General features: G+C 52.9%; 1 pseudogene; it reads left to right on the forward strand.

Annotated features, from left to right (window-relative positions):
• The first annotated feature begins 227 nt into the window (after positions 1 to 227).
• LOC146861799 (iroquois-class homeodomain protein irx-2-like) lies at positions 228 to 20,108 on the forward strand (annotated as a pseudogene).
• Positions 20,109 to 20,436: the final 328 nt, after the last annotated feature.

Raw genomic sequence — 20,436 nt, forward strand, 5'->3', positions numbered from 1 at the left:
GAGGATTCAAAATCAGGCCCCAGAACCATGCAGTAGAGTGAAAAACAAGATGGCCGCGCCCATTGCGACCACGTGCGCAAGTTCGCGCGATATTTTCTCCCCGAGCACGCGATCAAGTAAAAGCGGTCGCGAACAGGAAATATCTACTGCGAACAAGCGCGAACATGCATTGCGCGACCCGGAACAGGAAGTAAGCATCGCGAGAGGGCGGGACAAGTGAAAACGAGATGGCCACGCCCATGAGCAACGACATGGGTAAGTTGGCGACCCGCGATCATGCAAAAAATACCGCGAACAGGCGGGAAAAAAACTTCCGCGTCTTCGCGATATTTCCGGCGTGTTTGCGGAGATTTTTAGCATTTTCGCAATAGTTTGCGAAAGTTAATTTCGCAAATTCCGCCCACCCCTAGCTGAAATCACCATTTTCCCAGCTTTTAGGGAATTACAGACTTTTGTCAGAAAACCAAAATTTTTTACACAGTTTTGTCATTTTTCTGGGACATAGCCTATTCCTGCGATTTTTTGTGCTTTCAACCTCCTTCCAGTTAATGGTAGAAATGGGTATTAATGCAATAATCGATCCTGGAAAGCTATACATTTTCGAAAAGTAGACAAAATTCTGAATTCAACAAGGGGTCATTTGTATAGATCCTTCAAGGTTTCTTTATAGAAACTAACAGTTAAATATAGGAAAAATTGAAATTTAGTTGCAAAAAACAGCCTTTTGTGTCAACGTTTTCACCTGTAACTTCTTCTAATTATGACAGCTCTTTGAAAACAATATACCGTTACATCCGCTGGACCTTTCTGGTTGTGGGGATATATAGGACTTGTAGGTTTACCAAGAACCCGACAAACCCAGAGTCAAAAACTGAGCAGCAATTTGCAATGGCTTTTTATTATGTACCGGGTATATAGCAATTATTGTGGGAAAATGTATACATGGAAAAATGGGTATGAAAGACACCTATATATTTCTGAAATGGGGACAAATTATAGAGTTTAGAAACAGTAGATATTTACACATTTTCGAAATTGGGAATACTCATACTTGCTTGAGAATTATCTGTCATTTTTCAAAATGACTTCTTTTTTACACAATGTCTTTTATTTGGAAGGCAGAAATGCATCAAAAGTCAATAGGTAATAGCAGTTGTTTTACAAATCTGAATTACCCTAAGTCTCCCGATAAAAATGGTACCTCACTTGTGTGGGTAGGCATAGTGCCCACGACAGGAAATGGCTCAAAACCCAATGTGAACACAACACATTTTCACAATGAAAAATTACAGTGCCTAGCTGTAGTTTTTGAACCCTAGCTCCGCAAGCACCTGGGGAAACCTAGCTAACCTATACATTTTTGACAACTAGACACCCAGGGAAATCCAGGATGGGGTGACTTGACTGCTTCCTGCGAGGTTCTGTTACCCAGAATCCCTTGCAAACCTAAAAAATTGTCCCAAAAAAACACATTTTGCCCACATTTCTGTGGTGGAAATTTCTGGAATCTGCGTGGATCCACAAATTTCCACCCATTTTGCATTCCCCAAAGTCTTCAGAGAAACATGGTACCTCACTTGTGAGGGTTGGCCTAGTGCCCGCGACAGGAAACGGCGCAAAACGCAACATGGACACACCTCAGTATCGCAGTGAAAAAGAACCCTTTTTTGGCAAAGTGCCTAACTGTAGTTTTTGAACCATAGCTCTTCCGGCACCTAGGTAAACCTAGCAAACCTATACGTTAGTGAAAAATAGACACCCAGGGGAATCCAGGATGGGGTGACTTGACTGCCTCCCACCAAGTTCTGTTACCCAGAATCCCTTGCAAACCTAAACAATCGTCAAAAAAACCACATTTTGCCCACATTTCTGTGGTGGAAAGTTCTGGAATCCGCGTGGATCCACAAATTTCCACCCACCCCGCGTTCCCCAAAGTCTTCCAAGAAAAATGGTACCTCAGTTGTGTGGGTTGGCCTAGTGCCCGCGACAGGAAACTATGCAAAAGGCAACGTGGACACACCTCAATTTCGCTGTGAAAAATGACCCTTTTATGGCAAAGTGCCTAGGTGAACTTTTTGAACCATAGCTCTGCCGGCACCTAGGGAAACCTAGCAAACCTATACAATTTTAAAAACTAGACACCCAGGGGAATACAGGATGGGGTGACTTGACTGCCTCCCACCAGGTTCTGTTACCCAGAATCCCTTGCAAACCTAAACAATTGTCCAAAACAAACACATTTTTCCCACATTTCTGAGGTGGAAAGTTCTGGAATTTCCGTGCATCCACAAATTTCCACCCACCCCGCATTCCCCAAAGTCTTCAGAGAAACATGGTACCTCACTTGTGTGGATCGGCCTGGTGCCCACGACAGGAAAAGGCACAAAACGCAACATGCACACACCTCAATTTCGCAATGAAAAATGACCCTTTTTTGGCAAAGTGCCTAGCTGTAGTTTTTGAACCATAGCTCTTCCGGCACCTAGGGAAACCTAGCAAACCTATACAATTTTAAAAAATAGACACCCAGGGAAATCCAGGATGGGGTGACTTGACTTCCTCCCACCAGGTTCTCTTACCCAGGATCCCTTGCAAACCTAAAAAATTGTCCAAAAAACACATTTTGCCCACATTTCTGAGGTGGAAAGTTCTGGAATTCATGTGGATCCACAAATTTCTACCCACCCCGCGTTCCCCAAAGTCTCCCGAGAAAAATGGTACCTCACTTATGTGCGTCGTCCTTTTACCCACAACAGGAAACGGCGCAAAACGCAACGTGGACACACCTCAATTTTGCAGTGAAAAATGACCCTTTTTTGGCAAAGTGCCCAGCTGTAGTTTTTGAACCATAGCTCTGCCGGCACCTAGGGAAACCTACAAAACCCACACGTTTCTGAAAACTAGACACCCAGGGGATTCCAGGGAGGTATGGCTTGCGTGGATCCCCCAACGTTTCCTTACCCAGAATCCCCTGCAAACCTCAACTATAGCTGAAAAAATCACTTTTTTCACACATTTTGTGTGGGAAAGTTGTGGCATCACTGGGGTGACACAAATTTCCTACCACCCAGCATTCCCCTGGGTCTCCCAATAAAAATGGTGCCTCACTCGTGTGGGAGGCCCAAGTCCCCGTGACATGCAAGGGCCCAAAACGTATTGAGGCAACATCAAAATTGCCTATCACAAAATGTTTTGGGCCCTTGCATTGGTATACCCATGCTACTGCCCCATCTTACCCTGGGCGGGGCAGAAAGGCTGTAATTGGTGGGGGTGGGGGCATTGGTATACCCGTATTGGGCAGCCCCCACCCTAATTAAAATTTGCCCTACTGCCCCATCTGTCCCCCTGGGGGGTAGGAAGGCTATAATTTTTGCGGGGGAGGTGGTGGGGGCATGGGCATGCACGTTGTGGTCAGCCCCAGTCAAATTCAAATTTGTCTAAAAAAAAACACTGGTGTCTAGTGGGCTTTTAGTCCTCCCCGGTGGGGCACATTGGAGGCTAATGCCCCCATCTGCCCCCCGGGGGGTTGAAAGTCCAATAGACGCCAGGGAATTTTTTGGGCAAATTTTAATTAGGGTGGGGGCTTCCCAAAACAGGCATGCCAATGCCCCCACCCTAATTAAAATTTGCCCAAAAAATCCCTGGCGTCTACTGGGCTTTTTGCCCCCCCGGGGGCAGATTGGTGGCTAATGCCCCCCTCTGACCCCCAGGGGGCAGGAAGGCTGTAATTTTTGCAGGGGAGGGGGTGGGGGCATGGGCATGCCTGTTTTGGGCAGCCCCCACCCTAATTCAAATTTGCCCCAAAAAAATCCCTTGCGACTAGAGGGCTTTTTGCCCCCCCCCGGCGGGGCAGATTGGGGGCTAATGCCCACATCTGCCCCCCAGTGGGGGCAGAAAGCCGACTAGACACAAGGGATTTTTTGGGGGAAATGTTAATTAGGGTGGGGTTGCCAAAAACGGGCATGCCAATGCCCCCACCCTAATAAAAATGTGCCCAAAAAAATCCCTGGCGTCTAGTGGGCATTTTGCCCCCCGGGGGCAGATTGGTGGCTAATGCCCCCATCTACCCCCCAGGGGGGCAGGAAGGCTGTCATGTTTGCAGGGGAGGAGGTGGGGGCATGGGCTGCCTGTTTTGGGCAGCCCCCACCCTAATTCAAATTTGCCTTAAAAAAAATTCATGACGACTAATGGGCTTTTTGCGCCCCCGGGGGTGCAGATTGGGGGCTAATGCCCCCATCTGCCCCCCAGGGGAGCCAGAAAGCCTACTAGATGCCAGGGATTTTTTTGGGCAACTTTTAATTAGGGTGGGGGTTGCCAAAAACGGGCAGCCCATGCCCCCACCCCATCCCCTGCAAAAATGACAGCCTTCCTGCCCCCCTGGGAGGCAGATGGGGGCATTAGCCCCCAATATGCCCCCCGGGGGGCAAAAAGCCCACTAGACGCCAGGGATTTTTTTGGGCACATTTTTATTAGGGTGGGGGCATTGGCATGCCCGTTTTTGGCAACCCCACCCTACTTAAAATTTCCCCAAAAAAATCCCTGGTGTCTAGTAGGCTTTCTGCCCCCACTGGGGGGGGGCAGATGTGGGCATTAACCCCCAACCTGCCCCGCCGGGGGGGGGGGGGAAGCCCTCTAGTCGCAAGGGATTTTTTGGGGGCAAATTTGAATTAGGGTGGGGGTTGCCAAAAACAGGCATGCCAATGCCCCCACCGTAATAAAAATTTGCACAAAAAAATCCCTGGCGTCTAGAATGCTACTGCCCCATCTGCCCCCAGGCGGGGCAGGAAGGCTGTAATTTTTGCGGGGGAGGGGGTGGGGGCATGGACATGCCCATTTTGGGTAGCCCCCACCCTAATTCAATGTTGCCTCAAACTAACCCTGGCGTCTAGTGGGCTTCTTACCCCTCCAGGGACCAGAAAGGCTGTAATGGTGGTGGGGGTGAGGGCATTGGCATGCCCGTTTTGGGCAGCCCCACCCTAAAAAAAAAAGAAAGAATCTCTGGCGTCAGGTGGGCTTTTTGCCCCCCCCCGGGGGTCAGATTGGGGGCTACTGCCCCCCAGGGGGGGCAGAAAGGCTGTAATGGTGGTGGGGGTGTGGGCATTGGCGTGCCCATTTCAGGAAGCCCCCACCTAAAAACAAAATGGTGTAAAAACAAAATCCCAGGCGTTTAGTGGGCTTTCTGCCCCCCAGGGTGGCAGAAAGACTGTAATTTTGTGGCCGGGGGGGGGGGGCTCGGCATGCCCGTTTTGGGCAGCCCCCACCCCTAATAAATACCCCAAAAGAAAATCCCTGGTGTCTAGTGGACTTTCCATCCCCCGGGGGGCAGATTGGGGGCTGCTGCCCCTATCTACCCCCCAGGGGGGGCAGAAAGGCTGTAATGGTGTTGGGGGGGTGGGGGCATTGGCGTGCCCCTTTCGGGTAGCCCCCATCATAAAAATAAAAAGAACAAAATCCCTGGCGTTTAGTGGGCTTTCTGCCCCCCCGGGGGGCAGATCGGGGGCTACTTGCCCATCTAAGACTGTTATTTTGTGCCCAGGGGGTGGGGGCATCGGCATCCCCGTTTTGGGCAGCCCCCACCCCTAATAAATACATTTATATACCCCATAAGAAAATCCCTGGTGTTTAGTGGGCTTTCTAACCCCCCCGGGGGGCAGATTGGGGGCTACTTCCCCCATCTACTCTCCAGGGGGGGCAGAAAGACTAATTATGCCAAATTAATTATGGGGGGAGAAAAGGCCTTTGCCCAAGGGGCCGCTCCCCCCTCCCTGGTGCCTAGTGGGTGGATCCCTTCTTGGTGGTCGGGGAGGGGCCTCGGGAGCTGGGAAAGCTCTCCCCCAGCTCCCGAGGCTCTTTTAGCATAAAAGGAATCACTCTAGTGCCTGCACCAGAGGGATTTCAAGGGCGATGTTTCATGACGAGCTGGACTCGTCATGAGCACACAACCACTGTGTGCCATGACGAGTCCAGCTCGTCATGAGCATCGAAGGGGATAAACACATTTGCAGTGAGGATTCCTACAAGCACCACTTACTTGCATGTGTGAAATATAAGTGTGTGTTTGCACTGCCATTGTTACAAAGTGTAGCTGTGCACATTCTAGTTTGATCCGGGAGAGGTGATCAGACCAAGCTTTGTAATTTGCTGGTACAGGCTAGGACCGGTTTTAGGGCCGGAGATTGAGAAAATATGGAGAAACAAGGGGTGGGTCGGAATTACAGGGGTGGGGTGGGGTGGGTGGTGGTGAGGGAGAGGGTCACTGGAGTTCATTCAGTGAAGCGGAACTGTTTCCTATTATTTCCCTCTGGGTTTTTTGGCCTTTTTCATCTCATTTTTTTTATTTACGATTTTTCAAGGCGCGCTAGGATCACCCTGCCCAGCACCTTAACCATGGCATCAATTAAGGAAATGGGTCTATAACAGGCCGGATCTTCCATCTTTCCAGGGACCACTATGGCCCCTTTCCATGATGTTTGAATAGGTCCAATTATTGCTGCTCTAAAGACATTCGTCAGGAGGGGTGCCCAGAGTTGGAGATTACTTTTAAATAAATCAAGAGGTATCTCATCCTGCCCTGGGGCTTTTAGGTGTATCCCTTTCTTGAGGGCATCACTCACTGAAAGAGAGGCGCTCAGCTGGAGTGTAGTTGTTGGATTTAATGGGACCTCCTGACTTATTTCCTGGCTAGTAATACCATTTGGGTTAAATATCTTGGCATAGTGCGATTCCCACACATTCCCTGGTATTAATGAGGCCATACCCCTTGAGTCTTTTGAGAATAATGGACAGTTTATTACCTCCCAAAAGCTCCTAGAATCTTTGAGTGCACTTGCCAGTTCCTCCCAGGTGACTTTCTCAGGTCTTGCTTCCTCTGTGCAACTATGGTCTTATAGGACTGCCTTGTGCTCTTCATTAAGACTTTATCATGCGAACTTGGATGTAGTGCCTTCTTTAGGTCCTTTTGGGCCCTTGTACACTCAGCATTAAACCATTTAGTCCCCCTCGATTCCCTTAGTACCAATGGGTTCATCAGGTTTCTTGATACGTCCCTGCAAATTCCCTGAAATCCCTATATAAAAATTTCAGGGGGGGAATCATAATCAAGGCCTTTCAGAATATAGCTTAAGTTTGTTTTAACAGTGCTCTCCTCAAATTGGGGGGAATTTATCTTGTTCCATTTCATTCTCACCCCTTAGCTTAAATTCTACTGGAGGAGGCGACTGTTGGACAGGCCACACGAAGGGCTTGCTCCCTCCCCGCACGACAGGGCCCAAGCCCCGGCCCGCCAGGCGTGACCCACAAGAATCACCCGCACCCCGTCCCCCGACGGAACTCCTGCCCCCGGACCTCCATGTATCACGGGACCGAGCCACCACCGGCTCCCCCGGCCAGATCAAGCCGCCATCTTGGGCCCTGCACCACGAGGCCGCGTGGCCTCCACCCGACCCTAACCCTGGGCCTGGCCGGCCCCGACATCCCGGCACCACCATCCACCCAGGAGGTGAGCGGACCACTTGGCAGGTCAATGGGAGAACGAAGCGTCAAGGGCTCTCCCCCGCCAGGTGCCGATCGCCTCCAGCTCCCCCAGGCACTGGCTCCACCCCCTGCTGGGTGTCTGGACACCTTCATCCCGGGCCCTCCGACCTCCAAGTGCGAGGGTCCGGACATCAAAGGGCGCCAGACCTATAACTAGGGCAGCTCCGGAGCAGGACGACAGTTGTATCCTGGAGTCGAGAGACACCGAGAGAACTCAGCCTTGACGGACTACTGGCGCTGACGTAGCCCTACCTTGTGAACTATCGTCCTGCCTGCTGGCGCTGCCGCGGCCTTCTGCAACATCCATCCTCATCGGGACCTGCTGGCGCTGCCGCGGCCCGTTGTAACGACCATCTTCCCGGGACCTGCTGGCGCTGCCGCGGACCGTGTATCGACCATCTTCACCGGGACCTGCTGGCGCTGCCGCTGCCCGTCCCAGCTAGAACACCGAGCTCGAGGATTGTGAGCTATCCACCATACCATCTCAACTACCAGACTGGTAACCAGACTGTCCCGCTACCCCCTTTACCCACCTTGAGAGACTTGAATCGAGGGGACCCCTGAGTCCAGACCTCCTTGTACCATTTCATCGTACCGTAAGAAATTGCCTATAAAGAACGCTGAATCTTCTCCTTGTGTGGTGTCTGTCTGTGGGGGGGAAGTTATTTATCTGTACGATCGCTGGAGACGGCTCTCCCCGGAGACCTCTCCCATTGTCCTCGGCCGACCCTCCCGGTCCGTCTAACATTGGTGGCCAGCGGCGCGATCCGAATCAACGCGTAATCGTACAGAGAGTAGCTCACCCCACGACAAAACCACGATGTCAGCCAAAGATAGCGGTTCCACTGAAAAGTTCCAAATGGATAAGTTGGAAGAATATAGCCACCGCGAACTTAAACAATTCTGCATGGAACTAGGCATTGCTACCACCGGCCTGAGTACCAAAGACGATTTGAAGCGCGCCCTTGAGTCGTGGGCAGAAACTGGGGTCGCCGGATCACCCGACCAAAACAGTGTCGCACCAGAGGGGAACGCCACGGCTCCCGAGGAGCGGGGAACGGGCCTCTCGCAGGAGGAGATCCAAGAAAGAGAAAGAACCAGATTACATGAGTTGGAAATGGCACGACTCAAGATGGACGGTGAACTAAAGTTAGCCGAGCAGAAACTAAATCTAGAACATCTGCGGCTCCGAGAAGAACGAGAAGAAAAACAGAGACAGAGAGAGCTCGAGGAAAAAAGAATAACACTCGAACACGAGCGCAAACTGGCGGAAATAGAACTTCGGAAACAGAATAAAGAACCGGGGGTGCCTGAGCGACCGCACACCCCGGGAGCAACCGAGAAAAAAGTCCACATCCCCAAGGATGTTGTCCGAGAATATGTCCGAGAGGACGACATACAACAGTGGTTCAAAGCCTACGAGATCGCCATGACCTCCCACCGGATCGACCGGAGTGATTGGGGAGCCGGACTATGGGGGAGGTTCGTCAACGAAGGCCGCGATGCCCTATTGCAGCTCCCAGATCACCAGATGTCGTCCTACGACCACATGAAGGCTGCCCTCCTCACCCGCTACGGCCTCACGCCCGAGATGTACCGCCAGAGGTTCAGAGACTGCACCCGGATCCCGGGTACAACTTGGGTGGAGTACGTCAACTATTTCAGCCGAGCCTTCGAGGGTTGGATCAAGGGGAGCCATGTAACGACCTACGAGCAACTCTTTAACCTTATGGTATGGGAGCACCTGTCGAACAACTGTTTCGTCGAGCTCAGGCAGCACCTCCTCGACAGTAAATTGACTGACCCCCGGCAACTCGCCGCCGAAGCTGACCGATGGGAAAGCACCCGAGTGGGCCGGAGAGGACCACACGAGCAAAACCGAAACAACCAAGGCCAGCACCGTCCCCGGGGAGGAGGAGGAGGCCAGGGGCGAGGGAGAGACACCATCCCGGCAACACCCGTGGCCAGCACCACGCCCCCGGCCGGCCGGGGCAACCCCCCGATGCGCCCGGGGTTCCGAGCCAACGTCACGTGCCACCGATGCCAGCGAGTCGGCCACTACGCCAATGACCCGAGCTGCCCGCAGAACCAAACACCAAAGCCCCGCCAGGTAGCTGCCGCCGCCCTGGGGGGAGAACGACTATCAGAGGAACAGGAAGAATATGAGCCGGCCCAGCAGGAGTGGGAACCGGCCGCCATGGTTCTAGCGTGCCTAGGGGGAAAAGACATGGTCCCGCGGGCTCCCCTACCCGCCAACACCCGGAAATATGGCCAGTGGGTGACCATTAATGGACGTCGGGCCGAGGCCTTACGTGACACAGGCGCCAGTGTGACGGCCGTCCGCTGTCACCTGGTGAAGCCCGAGCAGATCATTCCGAACATTCTCTGCCCCGTCCGCTCAGCCGACAATTCCGAAAGTCTGTGTCAAATGGCCTGCGTCCCCTTCGAATGGGGAGGGGTCTCCGGCCTGTTGAAGGTGACGGTCCGGGATGATGCCCCCGTGGACTGCCTCCTGGGGAATGACCTTGAGAGTTCCCCGTGGGCCACCGTCGAAAGAAGAGAGCACCTGGGGATGCTGGGCCTCCCGGACTGGGCCTGCGTAACCACCCGGTCCATGGCCGCCCGTGCCGTCCCCCGATCAGAAGACCCAGAATGGCCAGCACCTCCGCCCCCGGTCGCCCCAGTAGAGGACAACGACGAGGCCAACCCCCCAGAACCAACGGCCGAAGGGGTCGCGCAACCCCCGGACCTTCCAGGCCTGGCTCAGTGGCGTCAAGAAGGGGGGCCCACCCAAGAACAGTTCCGCCAGGAGCAAAAGACCTGCCCCTCCCTCGAGGGACTCCGCCGGCAAGCCAGCGCCCAGAGCGCAGGGGACTCCACCGGAACTCATTGGGTCTATTGGGATAACGACCTGCTATACAGCGAACAAAGAATCGCAGAGCTAGGGGCCAGTCGAGTGCTGGTGGTACCTCTCCGCTTCAGAGACTTCCTACTAACTCTGGCCCACGATGTCCCCCTGGCTGGACACCTGGGCCAGGACAAAACCTACAGTCGCCTAGTAACTCACTTTTTCTGGCCGAAGATGCGGAACGACGTCCTTAACCACTGCCGGTCCTGCCCCACGTGCCAGGCCAGTGGGAAGAGCGGCCGTAAGCTGAAAGCCCCTCTGCAACCCTTCCCAGTGGTCACCACCCCGTTCGAGAGGGTAGGAATAGACATTGTGGGGCCCCTGGACCCCCGCACGGCACAAGGACATAGGTTCATCCTGGTACTGGTGGACCACGCCACCCGCTACCCCGAGGCGGTGCCCCTACGAACTGTAACAGCTCCGGTGGTTGGCCGGGCCCTAATGGGGATCTTCTCCCGGGTGGGCTTCCCCCGAGAAGTCGTCAGCGACCGAGGCACGAACTTTATCTCAAAATATATGAAGTCCCTCTGGCAATAGTGCGGGGTCACCTACCGATTCACGACCCCCTATCACCCCCAAGGGAACGGACTAGTGGAGCGATTCAACCGCACCCTCAAGGGGATGATTGGGGGATTGGAAGAGCCCCTCCGTCGCCAGTGGGATGTACTACTCCCGTGCCTCCTCTTCGCCTATCGAGAAGTTCCCCAGAAGTCCCTCGGCTTTAGCCCTTTCGAACTCCTGTACGGGCACCCTGTGCGAGGGCCCCTCAGCCTGGTCAAGGAAGGTTGGGAGATGGCCCCCCTAAAGACCCCTCCAGACGTCTTTAAGTACCTCCTGGCCCTACGCAATCAGACCCGGCGCTTCAGGGAGATGGCCAAGGCGAACCTCGAGGCCAGTCAGGAGGACATGAAAAAATGGTACGATCACAATGCCTCCTCCGTCGAGTTCGAACCTGGTCAACAAGTGTGGGTGATGTCCCCCACCGAACCATGTGCCTTACAAGATAAGTGGACGGGGCCCTTCAAAGTGGTCGAGCGCAAAAGCCCCGTCACTTACCTCATCGACATGGGGACCCCCCGGAACCCCCTCCGGGTCCTCCACACCAACAGACTCAAACCACACTTTGTGCGCTCAGAACTCAGCCTCCTGATGGCTACGGACAGTGGGGCCGAAGAAGACTCCGAACCCCTCCCGGATCTCCTGAAGACTCAGGAGAACGACGGTTCCGTGGACGGGGTCCGGCTCTCCGATGCCCTCACCCCAGAGCAACGCCAGGGCTGCCGGGACCTCCTGCTGCGGTTCGCTACACTGTTCTCCCTCACCCCCGGGATCACCCCTTGGTGCTTGCACGACGTGGACACCGGGGACAGTCCCCCTATCCGACACCGGGCCTACCGCGTGCCAGATCGGGTACGGGCCTGCATCCAAGAGGAAGTGGCCAAAATGCTCACGATCGGGGTCATCGAGCCCTCGGACAGCCCCTGGGCCAGCCCGGTTGTACTGGTCCCCAAAGCCGCTGCCCCCGGCACCACACCTGAACTGAGATTCTGCGTCGACTACCGGGGCTTGAACGCTGTCACCCGGACCGACGCTCATCCTATCCCCCGAGCGGATGAATTGATCGACCGGCTGGGGGCCGCCCGCTACCTCAGCATCTTCGACCTAACAGCGGGCTACTGGCAGATCGGTCTCACACCCTGGGCTCAGGAACGGTCCGCCTTCTCTACCCCCGATGGCCACTACCACTTCAAGGTCATGCCCTTCGGCATGAAGAATGCCCCCGCTACTTTTCAACGTCTAGTGAACCAGGTCTTGGCGGGGCTCGAAGAGTTCAGCGCCGCCTACCTGGACGATATCGCTGTGTACAGCCGCCACTGGTCCGACCACCTCCTCCACCTCCAAGAGGTCCTGCAGGCCCTCCAGCGGGCCGGCCTCACGATTAAGGCCGGCAAATGCCAAATTGGTCAAGGGTCCGTGACCTACCTCGGGCACCAGGTGGGAAGCGGGCTGGTGGCCCCGCTGCAACTTAAAATTGCTGCCATCCAGTCCTGGCAGCCCCCCGTCACCCAGACCGAGGTCCGAGCCTTCTTGGGGCTCACCGGCTACTACCGGCGGTTCGTGAGGGACTACGGCAGCATTGTGGGGCCCCTCACGGGTCTCACGTCCAAAAACCAGCCGAAGCGGATTAACTGGACCCCCGACTGTCAAGCGGCCTTCGAAGAGCTGAAGGCCGCCCTGTGCACCGCCCCTGTGCTCCTGGCCCCCGATTACAGTCGGGAATTCATTGTACAGACAGACGCCTCCGACCACGGCATCGGAGCGGTTCTTTCCCAACTGAACCCCGAGGGTCATGACCAGCCGGTGGCCTTCATCAGCAGACGTCTCCTGGCCCGAGAACAGCGCTGGAGCACAATCGAGAGGGAGGCCTTCGCAGTGGTGTGGGCCCTCAAAAAGCTCCGGCCCTATCTCTTCGGTACCCACTTCCGGGTACAAACCGACCACCGACCCCTGCAGTGGCTGATGCAGATGCGGGGGGAGAACCCAAAACTATTGCGCTGGTCCATCTCCCTGCAGGGAATGGACTTCACCGTGGAACATCGACCGGGCCAAGACCACGCCAACGCAGATGGCCTGTCACGCTTTTTCCGCCTCGACGAGGAGAGTCCCCAGGAAGATGGGTGACTCTCCCCGCCTTCAGCTGGGGGGGACGCATGTTGGACAGGCCACATGAAGGGCTTGCTCCCTCCCCGCACGACAGGGCCCAAGCCCCGGCCCGCCAGGCGTGACCCACAAGAATCACCCGCACCCCGTCCCCCGACGGAACTCCTGCCCCCGGACCTCCATGTATCACGGGACCGAGCCACCACCGGCTCCCCCGGCCGGATCAAGCCGCCATCTTGGGCCCTGCACCACGAGGCCGCGTGGCCTCCACCCGACCCTAACCCTGGGCCTGGCCGGCCCCGACATCCCGGCACCACCATCCACCCAGGAGGTGAGCGGACCACTTGGCAGGTCAATGGGAGAACGAAGCGTCAAGGGCTCTCCCCCGCCAGGTGCCGATCGCCTCCAGCTCCCCCAGGCACTGGCTCCACCCCCTGCTGGGTGTCTGGACACCTTCATCCCGGGCCCTCCGACCTCCAAGTGCGAGGGTCCGGACATCAAAGGGCGCCAGACCTATAACTAGGGCAGCTCCGGAGCAGGACAACAGTTGTATCCTGGAGTCGAGAGACACCGAGAGAACTCAGCCTTGACGGACTACTGGCGCTGCCGTAGCCCTACCTTGTGAACTATCGTCCTGCCTGCTGGCGCTGCCGCGGCCTTCTGCAACATCCATCCTCGTCGGGACCTGCTGGCGCTGCCGCGGCCCGTTGTAACGACCATCTTCCCGGGACCTGCTGGCGCTGCCGCGGACCGTGTATCGACCATCTTCACCGGGACCTGCTGGCGCTGCCGCGGCCCGTCCCAGCTAGAACACCGAGCTCGAGGATTGTGAGCTATCCACCATACCATCTCAACTACCAGACTGGTAACCAGACTGTCCCGCTACCCCCTTTCCCCACCTTGAGAGACTTGAATCGAGGGGACCCCTGAGTCCAGACCTCCTTGTACCATTTCATCGTACCGTAAGAAATTGCCTATAAAGAACGCTGAATCTTCTCCTTGTGTGGTGTCTGTCTGTGGGGGGGAAGTTATTTATCTGTACGATTGCTGGAGACGGCTCTCCCCGGAGACCTCTCCCATTGTCCTCGGCCGACCCTCCCGGTCCGTCTAACAGCGACCATCACCTTCCTTCTCCTGGGCAGCTACAAGTAAGGAGGCAGTGAGGGGGTTGTGATCGCTGGCATTGTTTGGCTCCACCTCAAAACTGTCTACCAGGAAGGAGGATTTTCTGAATATTAACATAAAGTCAATAACACTTTCCCTACCTCTGCCCATATAGGTGGGATATTGGATTTCTGTGTTACTGACCAGGGTGTCAATGAAAAGCAAATCATTCACAATAATATCATTTAAGGCGTCTCCCTGTGGAGTGTGTATAAAATGCGTCAGTGGTTGACCCTCAGTGTCTGTAAACCCACATACCTTGTCTGAGCTATGTCTACATAGAGTACAGTTAAAATCCCCGACCCAATAGATACACAGGGGCTGCCACTTCCCCGTGATCTTGTCAATTTCCTCCTTAAGGTTTAAAATAATATCACATCTATTTGGGTCAAAAACATTGTAATACCAATTAATAAAAAGAGCCTTGACCTGAAACAAGTTAAAAATCAAAATCAATTGATACCATGGTGAATTAATAACTGCCTTAACTTTAATAGCCCCGTATTTGAGAGAGATCAAGGTCCCCAGTCCGCCTTTCGCTCTCCCTGCAGGTGAGGCGGTTGCATGAACATTGAGGGAACGGTAACCATCTTATTCAATATTCTCCCTAGTCCATGTTTCCTGGGTACACATAATACCGAAGGCATTTACAAACTTTAACCACATTTTGTTATCAAGTTTCGAGCAGATGCCTGCTATGTTCCAGGAGACCATTCTAAAGGGTTGGGTTTTGTACGGCCTTATAACTGGGTCCTCCCTGTTACTAACAATCGAGAGGTCCAAACCGGTCCCCCCCTGCCTGAGTCAAATAAGGTAGAAGGGCTGGAAGGGTCGTCCCCAGTTGACAGCTCCTCATTACTAATAAAATTGTCAGGTTGTATATGTATGTTGTAATCCAAATAATATAACCCCAGCCTATTCCCTTCTATTTTATTCATTGAGCGGTGGGTTTCCCTGGGTAACCCTCCTGTCATCAACCTCTTACTTGGGCTATATGGGTCCAAAGGTAGTCAGTCAATGTTTGTTAAACCAGACAATGCTTCAAAGCGGTTAGGGTGGTGCCATGTGGGGGCTGAGAAAGGGGGATTCTACTCTGAAAAACGCGGGCAGATCGTAATTCCCCTTTGGTGGAAAGGGTAAAAGAAGCCCAATGGGCGGGCCTGTATGTGCTCCAAAGGGGAGTCTCTGAGGCGACATAGGGCAAGTTCGGCCCATCTCCTATCGTTAAAGTTCAGGACCACACAATTACCTTCTCTATCTTTTTGTTTTTTCCCCAGCCAGCTCACTCGTCTTGCCATTATGGTGTGCTTGCACCAGTTTACCTAGGGCTGTATTTTACTAGAGCACCAATAGGTGGATTTATAAATAAGGAACCAACAGCTTTCATGGTGACCTGGTTGAGGGTGTGGAATCCCTGTCAGAATCAACGTGTAGGGGTACACTCAGGCGGGAGGCCTAATACTAAATTATCATCCCGCCGGGTTTGCTCGAAGCCCTTACTGGACCCTTTATTGATCCATTGGCTCCCACTACGATCCCTTTCAGTGCTCAGGGAATTATGTTCCCTTTGTTCTCTGTTGGGCCTCCTATCTTGACCACTTTTCTGTGTTTACAGCACTATTTGAGAGTCTGTACAGTTAACCCTGTCCCGATGGGGAACTGATATATTAGCCTATACGCTTGTAGCTATTATAGCTATTGGTCTATCTGTAGATGACCTCTCACTCTCGGGAGCACTAAGGGCGACGTTTTTCCCCCTCTCTATTGGGCCTTTACCCGAAGAACAACTTGCCTTAGGCCCACTTTGCTTCACCAAGCACCCTAGTAGTGACAGTAATTGGCCAAGCTGCTCCTCTATGCCGGCCAATCGCGATAAAGTAGGCTGCAGCGAATTTGTCACTATTTTCCCAAATCGAGCTGACACCAAGTCCACATCAGACAGAGTTTTTGTCTTTCCAGGCCCACCTCCCCCTCGGGGTTTCCCTGCAGAGACAAGGGGGTTTTGCTTTGTCCTCCTAACCCTGGGCAGTTGACCCAAAATCCGCTGTTCAGTCCCAATTGGGTTAGTGTGCTTCCTTTTTCCCCCGGCTTTGTTTTGGTCCCCCGTGATTGTTGAAGTTACAGTGTCCATGCCTTTTGGCTCTCCCCCCGGCGGACCCTGACTCAGGATAATGACAGTGGGTGAGAGTGCAATCGGGGGCTCCTCTTGCCGAAAGGGAGAGATCACAGATGTTGTTCGCTTGGGGTCCGCTGTGGTTATCAGGGGACAGACTTGGCAGAATGTGTGTTCATGTCTATAGCTAGGGGTAATGGGGCCAACCATAGCCTGCGTTCCACCAATTTAATCTCTTTGTTAAGTGTCCCCACGGCCTTTTGTAGAAAACCATCTAATGTGGTGTCTGTGCATTTTGGTGCGGGCGTAGGTTTCTTTCTCCCCAGCTCCGTGAGGAGCCTGGCTTCTCAATATGCAAAATACAAAGTTTCAGCGTTGAGATAAGGGTTATTTCCCAGGCCTTCCAACCCCACTCCTTACTTCTGTATCTCCGTTGGTGGATCCAAGAGATATGGCCCAGCCCAGCCTTTTCCAGCCGCGGATGGACGCAGACAGGCCCGCCCTTGACCTGGGCACGCCCGCGCACGTCCTGCGTTGCGGGAGCCTGCGCCTCAATTTGAAGCGCCTCCAGGTGCTCGAATCAGCTGGCGGTGGTGGCGGTGGGCGGCTCCTGCCACAAAGAAGCTTGGGCCTTGTAGTGCCCCAACTGGTCCCTCTCGCTGGGGGACACAGACTGCTGGCTGTCTCTCCTTGCGTCTAATTGTAATTTGACATAAAATGGTAACAAGAGTAAAAGCGATTAATCTGAAATATTATTGGGTGCGTAGAATTCCACAGTTACAAATATTTTGTTAATTTCCATTGTGCTCAGTGGGTCAGCTTCCCGCTTCCATAAGAAATCTGCATGTTTGAAGTCCAGTTAATGGCGTTGAGTGAAACAACAAGCTGTCGCAAGGCAATAAATTGCATGTTTAATGAATGACTTTTTTTTCCTCTTTCTGCATGTGCTTTGGTTGAGGTGGGGGCTGGAGAAGGTAATGTTTATAAATGTAAATAGCAACCCGTGGTGGGAGATTCACCCCTTGGAGCCGGAGAAGACTGGTTAACTATTTCCATGTATGTTCCCATTCCTGGCGTGTCACGCAGTTTGGTGCTTACTTTTCCTCAGTGTTAAAGAACAGGAGATGTTACAGCACCCAGGCTAATGTGCTGCATAGCTAAATACATATAAGGTTGCAAAGGCGAGACCGATTGCATTGCAAACGCTTGTTTTCTTCGCAGTCTGGTACTTCTATTCCCGTGTGCATGACGAGAAAACAAATCTGTGAGTACCAGGTTGCAAAGAAAAAAACGGAAAGGTCCGTTTCTCACACTGGGCGTTGGATAATTGTGTCCACTGCCCACTGGTTTAGCTTCTCTTATGTGCAATGAGTTCCAGATAATGTGTAAATGCACAAGGTACATTTTACTCTTCAATTCTACATATCCATTTACACTTCTTTGTGTAAAGGTCGGATGGAAAATTCCAGGGTGCAAATGTGATTCGGATTTTATTTAATGGAACTGAGGTGTGTACTTCAGTTGTGTCCATATTCTGTGTGCAATTATATCCATTGAACTCTCTTTTGCTCTAGTGATTCTATGTCCCTTTAAAAGTGGACGATAAGTTCGTGGACCAAATTGTATCAGTGCTAAAACGTGCTTTCTCGTGAGTCTAAACCGGCCTTCCAGTGGAGTCGCGCAGGCCTAGTGAAAAGTGCCAAACTGGTGCAAATAGTATCTTGCCTGTTTTAAAACTGCTCATGTTATGTTATGAATTGAGTGCAAATTGCTTGCCCTTAGATTTTCACAAGCTGTTATCACTGGCTTGTATCGTGCAGTTATTGTCCATTCAAGACTATGTGCAACTAGCAATAGCGTAGAAAATTGGTTCAAACCTATTTATTCACGTTATTCCCCATCACTTATCATCAATCTTATAAAAAGTTGCGCGCACACACACACACACCAGAAAAAGTGAGACTAATGTAAATTCCCATGTTTTGACACCAATGTGTTATTCGCTCTTATTAAATTCTGGCACAAGTGTGACCGAAGCAACAGTGCAAGTATGAAAAGTGAAGAATTCAAAACAAAAAAACATAGAAAACTGAACTGCATTAGATATTCACTTCAATCTGAGACAATCCGAGACAACCACATGGTGGCAGACAGATTACCATACTAATAAAAGTAGTAGACCCTGTAATAAAAAAGAAATAAAAAAAATACCACCAACTTCTGTAAGACCCGAGGGGCCCAGCCTGCTTCTCATTTGGGCGCAGGGTCAAGACTGATTTGCATATGGCTGGGTTCAAACTCGATTGGCATGGGGAGCAAACAAACAATGGATTTAGGCCCAGATCTCTGTACTGGGTTGAATGTATGACATTGTTCTGCATTCTGTCTATCAATTGTTGATTTTGCTTCTCATTTGGAAGCATGCAAGTAACATCAAATCAACTGAATGTAACCTGGGCTCTTATCCCGGGTGTAGCTAGCAAGAGCCTAGCAGGTGCTGCGGTGTCGGGTCCCTTGTGTGAATGGCGTCTGCACCCCAGTTCTAGCTGCTTTTCACTCCCCTACCCGCTGGGGGGATGGGGGGCAATGGCTCTGATGTTGCAACACAGCTTCTGATATCCGATGCAGGTCAAAGACATCTCAAGTGGTCAGTGTCAGGTCCATGTATTTTACATTAGAGTTCTGGTATTTACAGTTCTGTATTTAGGAATGCACTCTATAAATATCACAAGTCGTGTTCTGGAACGGGTGACTAGTAAACCACTTTCTTTGGGCACAACACACTCCTTGAGAGAGTGGCGGGACAGTCCATGATTGGCTGAGAGGGCTTGTACCTCACCCCAGGTGATCTCTTGCAAACACCCCCTGAGGAAGTGGGGGCACAGTCCGTGATTGGCTGAAGGGGCTTGCACCTCACCCTTTGTGACCTCTTGCACACACCCCTGGGATGTTGATGAATGTCGTTGCACCCAACACTCAATGCTGACCCTGACCTTCTTGCTTTTCTCTATTATAGGCATCAGCCTGCATGTCGACTCCATGACCGACCACTCCTGCTCAGCTGAGTCCGACGGGGAGAGGGAGCCCTGCAGAACCAGGGAGCGCCTCTTTGAGTCCGGATCTGAGTCCAAGGACAAGTTCGAGGATGACGAGGATGACAATGAGGTGGAGGAGGACCAGGACTTGCCCAGCACCAACCACATCTCGGCATCGTCGCTGCACGGGGTGGAGAGTGTGAGCCTTGGCACCCAAAACCACGTCAGTCAACAGTAGAGGGAGGACATGGCAAGGACCCCAAACAATACAGCTCTGAATGGTGCCAACTCCCCCAGCTCCCAGGCGCAGACTGTCAAGCCCAAACTCTGGTCTCTGGTGGAAATCACCCCCTCGGACGTGAAGTAGCAGGGCCTGGGCCAGAAGTGCCCCCCAACCGCCCTGTGCCCCACGACCACCTCCACTGCCACAGCTTACTCCCCCTCTTCCCTTCTAGGATGACATATTTACTACACGTCGCCGTTCTAAGTCAACTACACAAATTATGGTAGCTTCAACGCCACGCTGCAGGGCCTGCTAAGGTACAGCTCGGCCGCCATGGCCTCAGGGGAGGGTCTGGGCTAAACTGTCATCACCACGGGCTCGGCCCTCAAGCAGGCCCAAGACTCCCGCCAGTCAGAGCAGCACTTTCAGGCCTCAAACTATGAGCCCAAAAAAGGTGAGCTGGTCCTCTAGCCGCTGTGTGAGCCGTCGACCCTACCGGCTTTGCTCTCACCCCAACACAACATCGAGCTCAGCAGGTTGGAACCTTTACACTAAATTGGCTTTTTAACTAGAAGGAAGGTCTGAGACATCCTCTAGACACACCACTTTTGTAAATGCATTAATTTTATACAGACATCAGCAAAGAGTGCACAACGATATTTATTTGTCTGCTCGCTGGGGGAGTGCCAGGCCCTGAGAGTGGAACGTCCCCTTCAATTCAATGTGATATTTATTTTCCGAGTACATGGTATACATGTGAGAGTATACTTGAAGCCACAATGATTCAAATGGCAAACTA

This window comes from Triturus cristatus, chromosome 2_2 (assembly GCF_964204655.1).
Source record: "Triturus cristatus chromosome 2_2, aTriCri1.1, whole genome shotgun sequence".
Lineage (NCBI taxonomy): Eukaryota > Metazoa > Chordata > Amphibia > Caudata > Salamandridae > Triturus > Triturus cristatus.